Here is a 15,520-nt window from a genome sequence, read left to right as displayed (position 1 = left end):
GATCATTTCTGCCTTATTATAAGGTATCCCACCATGGCGCGATCACGGAATCAGGACGTGCTAACGTGATTCCAATAGCTCCCAGTCTCCACATCACTTGTAAAACAGGTCATAATTTTGTACAATATACTCTGCTGATTCATTGTATTAAACCCTATCAATACGATTAGCTTACGTACAGTGTATAGTCCACACGTAAATGTCATTTTATTTAAAAGCACTCGAATATTTTTACGATACACTGAACCATTAGATATAATTTATACTGAAGTTTAAAGTGTCATATCGGCAAGAAATGGTTGGAAAATATGGAAAACCATTAAATCATTATCAAACTTAACTATTTATTATAAATTAAATCTAGTAATTTCATGACGGAATGTATGTACATTAGAAAATCAAGAAACTTGCGTGCACTTATACATAACTATATAACTGAACAGTACATTATTAACATATTAATTTTACTTTTTTGTTTACTTTATTTCCATTCTCAAGTCATGACGTAGGAATAAAATGTACGAGAGGTGTTAACTAAAATAGAATAATGTTGTTGTTTTTTATACTTCCGACAATATATCGAACATTTCTGTGTATTAAACACTGATTCATAAAACATTTCATTTCCTAAATACAATGTTTTATAAGTTGTGCTAAAAGGATATATGCCTTAATGCAAATTGAAACGTAAATTGTGACAATGTACATCATTTTAAATGTTGTGCTTTACTGCCTTATTCTCTCCAAACAACTCAGACTTTTGATTGTCAGTATAATTTATAGTAATGTTCATGACGGACGAAAACCATCATGCGATGTATAAACGGATTGTATAAAAGAGAACCTCGATTTGATAAGCGGTCTGGTTGTAAGCAGGCTGATTATTATCCTTCCCAATCGTTATTCAAGCAGAGGTGTTTACTTAAGAATCAGTATGTGAAATAAAAATCTATCAATCGCATGGGAAAACATGTTAAAGAGCATTTGTTAATTTAAGTGCAGTTATTTTTCTGTTTTGTTAGATCATGTTTGTACACTATCAATGTAATAAAAAGGTAGTTTCAATAAAACTTCTAGTACATGCCTTACTGGCCAGAAACAGTTAGACGGCACATTGTTTACGTTTCAATGTACATATTACTGGCCTATTAATTCGTGGCATTCTTACATTGCGTAATGTTACTTGCGATGGCGTATTGTCAGCATTGTGGAATATTGCCATACTATGTGGAGTACGGACAATTGTATTTCATTAAGCTTGCAAATTTATCCGACATACATACACATTGGTAATTTGTTTTCCTCGTGAATATGCATTTCCAGTTACCAGTTATTTTCCTTTATTGCACTTAATAATTATACATTGTAAAAGACATCTCGATCGTATGGTATTTACAGTTCATATATTGCATACTGCTGTAGCTCGTTTTTGATGAGAACGTCCATTCCTCCATATTGGATTATCATTTGACAAATTGTCAACAGTATCCAGAATGTTAAGCTTAGATAACGCTGGTGTTCGACTATTTAATTCGTTCAATGAAGAATAATAGAACCCAGTAAGTTGATGCACTTCAAAACAATGATGAAGTTTTAAATCAATTTGTCGGTGATTAATGAGATGTAACATAATCTTTTCAATCAATTTAAGGCCGGCGACCATTAATCTCAATCAAGGGCAATGGAACTTGAGAGCCCGATGTCCTTGACAAAACATCCGAGACGTATTCTGGATGAAATTGTGTTTTATTATTGACATGCTTGTGGCCAACATTTAGACCAGGCTGCTACAGTGCCGCCGACTGATAGGCTTCATTTGATCGCCTTTAGTATCGAATTAAAACTTTTTAAAGGTATGATCGTTGGAATATTGTTAATAATTGAGAACATACACCACACAAATTATTTGTTATTCGTGGAAGCGTTTTGTTTTTAAATTGATAATTTCAAATATAAAACAAACAATCTTTGAAATTGTTTACGGTTTCTATCACTGACAAACCTATACACCGCTGGAAGGAATCGTTTTTCTTTTGATCAAATAAGGAGTTCTCATTTTTCTTCTTAAAAAGCTTAAAAGCTTACTTTTCCGAGTTTTATAGAATTTTGATTTATTTTCTAAATAACCCTGTTTTCGTAAAGGGTGTTATTTACGCCACTACCCGTGGGACGCCCCTCATGCAAAATTATAGCTGTCAATTTTCTATTTCCGTTTTGTTGAGAAAATGTTTTCCGATATTCTTTTTTATAGTGTATTATTCGCTCTTTTTTTAGTACAAAGATTTTATGAACGGTTATCAATGAAGTGCATCAATTTCCAAAAAATAAGGAAAACAAGTGGGGCATGAATACATAACCAAATTACTACGCCGCCATTTATTCAACGAAAATTTGAAAGGTCGAATGTGTTAGCAAAACAATTGCGGATAATCATTGGATATAAAACATTTTTCTTAGTTTTAGAGTGTGTTTCATGATACAAGGATATACAGTCATCTTACTGTCAGAGACCAGTCTGTTTTGCTTAAAAACAGATCGATTTGCAGGTAATTATGAGGACCACGGTAGTTTGTTGACAAATTTTGAGGTGTGGGTGGGGTAAAAAAATAGCAGTAAATTTGTAAATTGTTGTGTGAACTTTCGGGAAGCTCGTATTACGTATTACAATAACTAACAGTTTAACACATTTGAACGATGATTTAACATTCTGGCGAACAGTTGTTTTCGTCTGTTATTTGTTTGCTATGAAAGCAAATGTTCGATCATTTAGCTTCAAGATCAAGAAAACGTTTGAAAATCGAGATAACCATTTTTTCTAATAAACGGTTAGTTGTTCATTTCCAAATAAATCTTTTTTTAAACTTTTGTAACATTCCTTTAAATTTTAAATATTTTATTTTATTTTATTTTTATTATATTTATTAACATTTTTCTGCTTCAAAGTAAAGTGTTCTGTTTTGATCAAGGGGAAGTAACTACAATGACTTTTAAAAGTAGTTCTGAAAGTTGATATTTTCACTCCTTATTTTGCAGTGATAATATCAAATTGATATTTTCACTGTTGCTATTTTACCAGTAAAACTCCATATTATTATCAGCTTGCGTATAGGGCATAATACCCTTATACTTGAATGACGTCTTTGGGTCAGTGATGCTGTGTCGCGCATTTCGGGTCGTATGAAACAGAAAAGTAACTACCAATAAATGGTATGATAAATCGATGTCTTTCTTTTGAAACCATAAACAGCGTCTCTAACGTTGAGCGCGGAAATATTACGTTTGATGAGATAAATCAGTTTTGAACACTCTATCAACAATATTGAAAAGAATGTCCTTAAGATTCAACTGATATTTAACAAAAGTTATGTACTAGTGTAGTTAAAAGAATTATACAATAAAGCTATAACGCAAACATTTTCTGACTATCACTCTAGCAACTGTCAATGAGGTTAAGAACACTAAATATTAGAAGGCGTTTCCATTATCTCCTTTAAAACTGTCAACATATCTATAACACATTATGTACTGGTGTGCTAAAACCAAAACGTTGCAAATATCTCTTTTCAATTTTTAAACACATGAAAAATACATTCTGCAAGAGATATCCTTCGGAAAACCAAACTACATACAGTGGTTAAACACAACAGTTTCGGTTTGATTGAAACTGTCTATTGCAGACTATTAAGATATAAAACAATAATGTTGATATAATGGTTAGTAAAACAACAGTTTCAGTTTAATTGAAACTGTTTTCTGACGTAAGTTCTAACACTCAACAATTGTCAATTGAATTGTTGAATTATATCAGTTGCGGATTCATGGATTTAAAGGATTCAATGTTCATTTGTTATACAGCGCTGGCAAAACAATATAATAAGAACATCAGCATTTAAGTTAATAAGTTAATATATAATCCATCTCTTTGGTTATTTTATTTGTTTAAAGCTACATACATGTGTTTTATAGATAGTTAACATGTGTTTATTAATTAAACAAAGTGTTGTCTGATGCTACTGAAGATATTCGTTTTCAAAAAAATACTCGAGGATACACTATAGCTGTTTTCTATTTTCTCTTTGTAGGGTATAATTAAGAAATACAGTTCCTTGGAGAGACCAAACACTTGGCGTGAGCGATAAGACATGTCTTGCCAGATGTGTGGAATGTTTACACCGATGATTTTATTTTTTTACTTAGGTCGCCTGGATGTTTTCGAAAACCCCCACGAAATATCGGATAAACAGTGTTCACAATTATTGTAGGGATTCCCGATATCAGATATATAGTAGTGACAATTATTTTAGTGATACCCAGTATCAGGTAAACAGTTGTCACAATTATTGTAGGAATCCTATTAACAAAAATGGATACAAATAAGTCATGAATGAATTATTGCAATTGATGGATTATCCTTTCTTTTTAAAAAATGAGCAAATTGTATTTTAATTGTCATAAATATATACACAAATACAACAAAGCCAGCAAAACTATCAATCACAAATATTAATCTGATACCTTGTAATGCTTAAGTTGAAATAGCATCCGTATCAAAACAACTTTTGTGATTCGATAGAAACTCTTTTTTATTAACGTTAATTAAATTACGTATAAGGTTTCATTTGACGTTAAGTTATCCACTTAATATCATTGAATGTCATATCCTTACACATTACCTAAAACTGTTTAACTTCATCCATTAGTACCTTGAAATATTGATCATATTTCAAAACAGTCATACTTGTCATACGATTTGACGAGTTGTATATAACAATATTAATATGACTTAGTGGTTCTTGAAACTATGATAACTTCTGGTGAGTCGGGGCGTTGACTTGTGTGTGTTACACTTGCCATTACTAGCGATGAACACTCTCGATAAAACAGACCCATTTAAATTGTACGTTATAGCTTAGAAGGATCGATCTACCAGAATGTATATTGAGCGCTTCACAATTAGCAAAATGAACTTTTTTGTTTTGATTCCTTTACGAGTCAATTTCACAGCACCTTAAACGTGATTATTTTTAATGACTGTGATATTTGATTGTTTGAACAGATAATTACTGATAAACTGTGTGTTTCATTTTTTTTCTGATACAGATAGAAACCATTTGCAACTTCTATATCACCCATCAGTTAAAACAAACAGACACATGTTAAGATGACGAGAGTAGTCTCGCAGTATTGTTTGCTGTCACTCAATGGTTTATATAAAGAAACGATCCCAAACCGTGATTATACAGCGTTTAACATTTTCGTAATCGAGTTTAAATAAATTAAAAAGTATCAAAGTGGACGTCAGCTCTCTGTTAAATGCGTTTGCAAATAGTTTAAACAATAGTTTCATCCTAGTGTAAAGGTTCTTTATTGCTATGTGGATACTAAGTTTTTTACATTTAATGCATCGATGATTAAAACCTGTGTCTCATTTCATTTTTTCCGTCCGTTATACACAAAAAAATGTTCTCTTTGAAACCTGATTTGTTTTGGGAAAAGGCCGTGTTCATATATAACTACTAACCTTTAAACCGATGCAATAGAGATTTGAATTAGTGTACGTAATGTTAAATGATATTTCCTATGAAAAGAGAAAAGCGGCATCATAATCCACTTAATGGTCGCATAATTTAAAGGTTTGTATTTGAAACGTGAAAATGATATCGACATAGATATTCTCGAAAAACATATGCAAAGCAATGCTTTGTTCGAGCTTGTGACTCTATACAAAAATAAATTAGCCTAATCTTTATAATTTAACACAACGATTTTTATCCCGCAAAAATCATCACGGCTTTCAAGTTTGTTGCAATAATTATGCAAGGCAGTTTGTGAAATCATTTTTTTTCAAAACGAACTATCACATCATACGAACATTGACACGCGCGGCGTTATATATGCTTCTTATGGTTGTAAAGAATGATATCGACAACTCTGCAAATTATTTTCTGTTTCATTTCTGCCTTCCTAAATACTTGAAACACACGAAATAAAATTATTAACGTCATTACTACGTAAGGCTTAAAATTGATTGGCTGAAATACGCACGCTTATTATATTAAATACCGTTCACAATTTCCCTAATAATCCAACATGGAGAAAGAAAAGCAATCATTAGATACAGGCCGCTTCAAATATGCGATACATGAACTGTAAATGTAAGACCGTATGATCAAAGTTAGTTTGCCGTTAACATTGTATTGCTATTGGAAACGTGCAATAACGGAAAATAACTGGAAACTGATGACGATGTGTAGGTGTATCACATCCATGGCGATTATTCAATTTACTTTTTTGCTTAACAGTAACTCGAGACAAATGCATTCCGTAAATGACACTATGTATACAATTTAAACCATTTTGTAGGAATAATAAAAAAGTCTTCAAATTAATTCATACTAACCGTCAAATCATACCCCGAAATAAGAATAAGAAAATAAGAATGTTCATGAAACATATCAGACAACTTCAGGTAGATGTAGTCCACAATGTGGCACTATTACAGTCAGTCTACATCAATGATCAAACTCAGACGTTTAATTTATACTGTAGATGTACCTTAAAAGGATGTTTTACAGAGGAGTTAAATAGGTAGCAAAATAACGTTCTTACATAACTATATGTACTCGTATAATCATATCGTTCACATAATATTTGACTTCATATATATATCGTTCCAAGACAAAAAATAAAAAAAAGTTGTCAAAACGTTCAATCTGTGAGAGTGCAGCTTTAATAATACATTTCCAACGCCTTTATTGTTACAAGGAAATAAACTATCACTGTCATAGCTATATGACTCTGAATATATTTATTTTTATATATAGTTTAGGCATTCGAAGAGACATTTTTATCGCCAAAAACTACTATACATATACATAAGTATAAACAAGTCTTAAAAGAAGCTATAACTACCGAATAAGATTCACTCACAATCACATTGGATACAAACACTTGCATATTACCTTTGCAACATATTAAGATATATTGACAATATTTTACAGTGTATTACACAGCCGAGAAAAATTAAGATATTAGTTTGCATTAAGTTCGATTGAATAATCCAAACAAGAAAGAGATCTTAGACAAAATGAAAGACATAGTATTGTTTAACGTTTAAATAAATACCATATGATATGTTAAAATGTTTTGATGAATTCCATGTGGCATCGGAATAATCTTTGTGAATTTAGTATTGTCCATGTGGCAATAGCATATTTTATTTGGCATTTACATATTAGATATGCTTTTAGTAGAGTAGATGTGGTTATTGCGTAGTGCACGTGGCATTAGCATATATATTCCTTGTAGAATATGCATATACCTATAGTATTAGTATATTACATGTGGTAAAAGCATATTCCTTTTTGGAACCCATGAAGTGTGAATATTTAGCATGAGAAAGTCACGTGATGAGTGCCAATAATAATAAGGACGCTATTTATAAACTACGATTGATAGCGATTTGCTACATCAGTAAGTAAGATTAATGGGTTGTAAAGAATGGCATCAATTTTATGTTTTTGACAATATTCTTTTTTCCTTGCAATGGTACCATCTGGCGTCGAATCCCTATAAGACCAATGGTCGTCTAAAAAATTGATCATTAGATATAAGATAAAAATATTGGCATCACTACGTTTGTGCTTTACCATCTTTATAATTTATTTTAAAACGAAAATCAATGTGGTTGATAATAAATGTCCGAACGCCTTAAGGCAATATTAATGTTTTATTTCATTCTCAGGTCTACATCTTTAAGAGAAAGGATCTTCACATCATATGAAACCTTGTAATATTTTAATTTTCGCAAGTGCAAACTCAAGTTTCAAGGGGAATCGCAAGGTGGTTTATAACGGATGTAATTTTTCATTAACGTTTTTAAAGGTTTCAGTATGTTTTTCAAATTGATAGTTTTGTTGTCGAACAGTTATTGCATTTCAATGTTATATGGACGTTTATTGTGAAGCCCAGACGCTTCTTTCATTTATTTTATTGCCATTTTGGTAATCGTCAATTATTAAAAGACACTCACTTAATGACTTTCTATTCTCGGTCTTCACCAATATCAATAACTAATATCATTTATAGAAACCACACACCAATACCCTTTTGAATAATATCACTCTTATTCCTAACATGCTATTCCGTAAAAAATATCATGGCATATTATTTTGTTAGACAAGACACACACGATTTCATTAACTCAGCAGATTTATGACTTTAACTAAATAGAAAACGAAATCAAATGGACGTAATCATGGTTTTCCATGCCATGCAAAGTGTTTACAGATTGATGTTGTACTTGAATGACAGATGGGAAGAAGCTTTTTTCCTTGGTCAAAGCAGGTAATACAAGCACAAGAAGGGTTCTCATTTCATTAATCCAATCAAACATAGCATGACTCTTGCCCTTCTTCGATATTTTTATAATATTTCTAAAAAAAAATACCCATCGCGAATTGTTTTGCTAAGATTTGCAAATTCGTTCCATTAGCATCATTTTCATCTCAACAATCATTTAGGCAAATGCTATTTGATACGACTTTTATGTTATGGGCTGTTTGTAAATTAAAAAGAAGTCAATGGATTTGAGGATGATGTATAATGTTGAAATCCGAAATATTAGTCAATACATGGATTTAACTGCACCGAATACGCCGTCGAATATTCTACCACTTACGTGCCATGGCGAAGTTTACAAAATGATCATTTGAAAACAATATTTTTTATTCATTCAATGAAGAATAATGCAGCCAGGTTATGTAATGTACTTCAAGACATCGGTGATTACGGTGATATTAAGTCAATATTTTAAATTCATTTAAGGCCATAAAAGAAAAGTAATGTTAGAGCCTAATGTCTTTGATGACACTCTCTTAGTTTTTAGATAATCACCTGTCAGACGGATTCGAGATCAAATTGTCTGATATGTAATTGGCATTTTAGTAGTCTACTTGCAGACAAATCTGAAACATTTAACGCATTCCTCATGCATCGAGTTAATACTTTTTTTTATAAATAGCCAGACCTAGAACCATTCTTTTTAATTAAAGGCTTAGTTTAAGTAATGCTTGGCATAATAACCTCCTTCTAGGCATCTCCTGTTAATTGCACTGGTGTCACAGTAGATGTCATTTCCTTTGTATTTGTTTATTAGCTCAGGGCCATTTAGGTTTAACACTTTTCAAATAGATAATCTCGTTGTTTCACTTATACATATAAACAATATGCAAAGCTAATATATTTATTACTTAGACAGATTTGAAATAAATAATAAACAAAAAGAGTGATAAGCTTTTAAATAGTTATATAACATAAATATTTAAATCCATTTTAAATGCATGGTCACCATTGTTTTATCCAAAATGACAAGCATTCTGGATAAATGATAACAATGGACTATTATATATAACATACTCTTATTCTTATTCAAAGGCATTGTAATAATGATTTTATTATCTTCTGCAAACAACCACTAAAGAACAAGATGCATAGCCCATTTTTATAATAAAACCCCTATAACTGGACGCTCAGATCGGAGGTCTGATAAGCAGCACAAGTTTACAAGATACAGATTAATACACAGAAGTTGTGTACTTTACACGGATTTGAGGGAAGGGGGAGTCGACTAATAGAATGCTTAAACTAGGCCCTTAAGAACGTGCGTAACACGTTCTATATAGATGGTATTGGAAGTATTTAATTATACCTACTAAAATGAATTATTTGAAAAGTAAAACCAACACTCTTCGAAAATGTTAGTTATTAAAGAAAAACTTATAAACTACCGAAAAAAATGGTTACTTGATACAGTTTACAAAAAAAACATCGAGTATGGATTTATCATAACGTTGCTACAGCAACAAATTTTGTCAGACGCGACAGTTTTACCTCAATATGAGATTGTCTATGATATCTGTTAAAATGCTTTTAAAGACAAAACGATGGGTCATAATGACTAATTGATGCAATCGATAATTTTTCAAGAATTATCACTGTCCTGGTTTACCCGTATCGAACGCATTACACCAGGGGATACCAACCAATTACATTTTCTTGGTGTTCACTCTCTTTGTATTGGAGTATCTTTGGTTAAAGACATTAACATAGCATAAGTGACCATATTAAAATATAACGGACTGTTAAACTTCAATTGGAGTTTGATGGAAGTGTAGTTATTTTACTTTTATTTTTTCCAGGCAAATCGTTTCTAATTATGTAGGTTTATATGCAATCCAGTTAACAAATTATGAGAAACCCATAACAAAGATTCCTTAGTCTGCACCTGGTGGGACACTTAAGCTCATTGCTTGTAACACTATTTTGGAATTGTTGATAGCTGTCTCAGCTTAAGAAAACCAAACATCAAAACAAGATTGATTGTATGACATTAAATGTTTAGGTAGTGGCATCGCATTCTTGCAAACAAAATTGGATGAAGAAAAAGTCATTTTGCAATAAACTCTAGCTTCAACGTACGAAACTTTGTTTGCAGTTCCGAAGCAAATATGCTAGTTGCTCTTTATTACTTATCTATTTCTTATGCATTGGCAATATTTATATCATGTGTTGGATACCCTATTTGATATATTCGATGACGGAACTTTAATGCATTAGTTAGAACTCATTTTTAAAAAAAGTTAAAAGTTGATTCATATCTGCACTAAAATTGTGTTTTTGCCGTCTGAATGCTTGTTTGAATTGCTTAATTGCTGGTTTATCTTTGTTATGCAATTCTGATCATTTTGTGGTGTTTGATATAAATTATGAGGTTTTCAAAAACATTAACGTCTTATTATTATCGTTCGTTATTAATCTGAAACGGCAGCTACATGTTCATACAATTCGTTTTTTTTTCCAGTTATTTCTTTAAATTAACTTAAAATTATCCTTCGATATCCATGGTTGACTCAAAACAGATCGATCAAATAACGTGGTTTGTACGCATTAACATCTCCATGCGCTTTCCTGTCCAATACTCCGATTTAAATGTTTTAATACTTTTTTCTGATTAGCCGATGGTATTATTTCATCTCTTTAGGCAGCTATTGTAGAAATCACTTTTATTTATCAATGATTTTTATGACATAGACCAAACCATTGGCGTTAACGATAACGGATGACTGACTGGCATTCTTTCCAGACGCTTGAATGTATATAGCGATGTTTGCTTTTCGACCGTCTGGAAGTATTCGCAACATTGTAAATACCTTTTATGTTTTACTGGTGGCTTTGAATCATTATCAAAACGCACGCCTGATCATATGCGTATCAACTTGATCGGAAATTATTTCCACCAATCGGTATGGATATACATATCTCAACTACGAAAAACAAATACGACACACTCTTATCAAAGTGGTCCTAAAATAGTCACGATGAATACGCTCTGTCAATTATAAATACTATTTAAAAAAGAAAAAAAAAACAGGAATTCATGCATATTGAACCTTAGGTTAAAAATATGGGGTTTTTTTGGAATTTCTTTTTTTTATTCAATTATATAAATTTTCAGCGTTGCATTGTCGTTATAAAGTAAATGCCTCCAATTTATATTGGGGTTGCTTGTTTGGTATATTCTTTATCATAATGGGTACAGACACAAGGCGACTGATCTTACATTTAAGATTGTTTTGCACAATAAATGGTAGACCCGATCACAATAACGTTCTTCGTATACTGGTTTTGGCGATCCTTGTGCATGTTGTTAATACGTTATAAAATATCAGGCAAGTAATCCTGACAATACAATAAACATACTCGCTGGAGAATGTAAGAAAATTCAAGATACAAATGAAAATAAGTAGTAAGTAGTAAACTGTGACGTCTGTACCATTCTGCAGCGTGTTTGGAACAACCTTTACGATCTCTGCAGGTACTTTCAGTATTTCCTGATAGTTTGTTCTAATAAAGTAGGACATTGTGGATTTAAGGACAAACCATATGACGTAAGTCTGTCTATAAATCTGGCTTTTGGTTATTTAAATTTTGTATTCCAATACAATGGTCATACCCTCATACATGTTTGGGATGTTCGGTTAGAGGTTTTAGAATGAAATACAATTTTGTAGATTGTGTGCGTGTCATTGCCCCCTATAAACATGTTTCTTATGGCAAATGCACTAATAAAGCTCCGGCCTTTTTAATATAATATACATACACAGATATACTGACTTCTGACAGTTTATTGCATTTCAGGTCCGGTTACACAAGAGAAGCAAGCACAGTTTGCCTGCATATTAGTATTTATTTCTTTTTAAATTCCTCCGAATAGCTGCTTATGTCAATGCTGTATATGAGTTGTCTAAAATATATGCAATTAAACAACCGTACGAATGTATGACGACTCTACGAGCGGTGGTAAACTATTTTGTCGCATTTTCTTTACCTAATTCGAGTTATACAAATTACAAATCATTCCAATATATTCAATAAAACTGAAATGCTATATTATTCAAGTCATTTATACAGTTTGCTTTTGTTCTATTCCGTATATCAAACTAAAGATTTAAAGATACTTCTGTGAAATTATTATCATATTATAATTTATCTATAGTTCCAAGAAATGCTTCCTGACAATTGTTTTCATATTGTAATGTACTACTAGTTACAAGTAACGCTACGTGGTAAATTGTTATCATATTGTAATGTTTTACTAGTTACAAGTAATGATACCTGGCAAATTGTTATCATGTTGTAAATTATCTCTAGTTCCAAGTATTGCTACCTGGCAAGTTGTTATCATATTGTAATGTATTACTGACTCCAATATATGCTACCTGACAAATTGTTTTCATAATGTAACGTATTAGTGGTTCCAAGAAACGCTACCTGGCAAATCATTATCATAGTGTAATGTATCACAAGTTCCAAGAAATGATATCAGGTGTATTGCCTTACAAAACGATGGCGTACGTTTTTGTCATTCAGTCAACATGGTTTTGTTTTGAAATATACATACATTTTCTTATTAAGGCATTAAAAGGTATTAATACTTTATATTATTGTATATTTTATATTCTTATATTGTTGTTAAGAGAAAATTAGAAAACTGCTTTATGTAACAAACATGAAGCACTTTCTAATTTTGTCTTAACAACAACATTTTGACAGGAGCCAGTCTTATAAAACAATATCAGACGAAAACAAATTTCATCAGCTGTAATCAAGTAGCTGCAAAAAGGCAATACTCGAATTGTGTATTCTGTTACTTACGTTTATTTGTGGAACCAGGCCCAGTTTTTTAAATATGTGTATCGAAAAACTGATGAGGTTGTGTGGCGCAATCATGATTGCCTCTGTCATTCTGTGACAAAGTACTTCCTTTAAATTTATTATGATAAACTCTGACACAGGAAGTAAATATGGCCTGGTTATGTACGTTTGTACCCTTTGAGCTACATCTACTTTAGCTTAATCTACATTAATATGCATGCAACAAACAATGGAATTAAAATCAAACAGATTTAGTGCAAACACGTTGAACGTATAAATTATAGAACCCTCTCTAGGACAATGAATAACGATGAACACACCATGAGGTGGATTTCGCCTTTTCTGTGACCAAACTGCTACAAATACTTCTTTCCGGTCTCATTTTTCCATTAATAAATTGGATCATGGTTTTCTCATTTGATTAGGGAGACTGATAAATATCTATTGAGATTCATGTTTTTGTTAATTTAAACCGCTCTAGTGAACAATGCCGATTTTATTACAACATAATCGTACATTTAAGCTATATGTGCCAAACACATGTTAACAGCAAAATATTCATTAATATAATACCATGGATGGAATATATAGGGACAATCCAAACAGACATATTCAACCAGGAAATAGTTAAGGGCACAATGATCAAAGCATAATAAGCGAAAAGACATTCAACAAGTTTCAAACAAGACAAAACATAAGATAACATAATTATGTCAGGCATGTTAAGATGTTTGAAATATAAAATCACAAATTGTTTTGTTTTGTTTTTTGCTTTTTTTAAAGCGTCCTTTTCTGTCGATATGAATAATAAAAGGTGCGATAGTAATGTAAACTATATAAAAATCAAATATCACTCGTTGTATTACATCTTGCTCACTGATTACAGGTAAACATATATTATGTCTTTGAACATTTTAATTTAGTCCCCTGTCTCAACGGCCTTCTACAATACCATTGTAGACTCTTACGCATTTAAGGCAGAAGGCATTGTGTTAATTATCTAACTTTCAGCATGGATCACTGAGAAATGATGTCAATCTGATTTGGTGTTATCTTACCTTTAATTAAAGACAAAAACAATGCAAAGGGTAGATCAGAAATGTTTAATGGTGCACTTCTTACTTCCGTTTCGATTTGTTTTCTTTATATTCTTTGATAAAAGGTCCTAAATACGTAGTGGAGATATGTATAGAGCAGGCCTAATAAAAAATCGATAACTGTTACTTCAATCACGGCATGTTTACTCTAAATCACAATAATTGTCCTGTACCTATAATGAACTTGCGAAACAAGCACTTGTCTTTTGCAGAAGATAACACTAAACATAAGTTTGGTTCATGTTTGACAATTGGAAAATCCGTCTGATTTACAAAACCCACAATCCATGAAAGAATATTATATAATTAATAATACAATGGCTGGAAACTAAAGACAACTAAAGCTGTCCAAATTACATATTTGTAATGATTTTGAATTCGTTATTTAAATTCAGACAACCAACATCCATTATCTGAATACTCTATTGGACATTTCTTCCAATATATGTGAAACAGCCGTACATCATCGGTAACACAAATGGTCTTGTCTCTTCAACGGATAAGGTTTTCTAATTGAAACTTCTATACCGAAAATTAATTCAATGAGACAGCTGTCAAAAGCGAAACAAACACCTCATGAACATGATTGTATTTCATTTTAGGAACGACAAACATCTTGAACAGTTTGGTTTTGCTTGATATTGGATGCACTGCTTTGGGATCATGAAAACTTCCGAAATGGCTAGCAAAGATGGCAGTGCGTTAGCATTATGGCGGCATCAATACTTCCACATCACAAAAAAATGCTTCGTATATTAAGATAAATAACACTACTATAGGGTCAATACACCTTTTTGAGATCGTTACCATCTGAAAGCCCCCGAAAAATGGTTAACGGTTCGAGAGCGAAGCTATTATTGAGAAAAAAAGTGTCAGATCGTTGAGTAATACTGGATGTTCAGTTTTGCTATTCGGAATCAACGATGCATTCATATTTGCACTGGCGGTGCAGTAATAAGGTTTTTGTTTTTGATGCATGTAAGGTTGTTGCGGTGGTATTTTCTGTCGTGGGTGGTGTTTGCTAGTTCCGTCGTTATCGCACTTTCTTATCCAATGTCATGTTCGAAAAAATATTTTCATTAGATTTGCTGAACTAAATTATGTACATAGCAATTGTTTTATTTTTGTAGAACAGTTATCGGTATCTCACGTGAATTCCATTTATCGTTATTGGGAGGACGTTAAAAAATCACTCATTTAGAGAGTTC

The sequence above is a fragment of the Mya arenaria genome, chromosome 4 (assembly GCF_026914265.1).
Source record: "Mya arenaria isolate MELC-2E11 chromosome 4, ASM2691426v1".
In the NCBI taxonomy this organism is placed as follows: Eukaryota; Metazoa; Mollusca; class Bivalvia; order Myida; family Myidae; genus Mya; species Mya arenaria.
Note: the sequence above shows the minus strand (reverse complement) of the source record.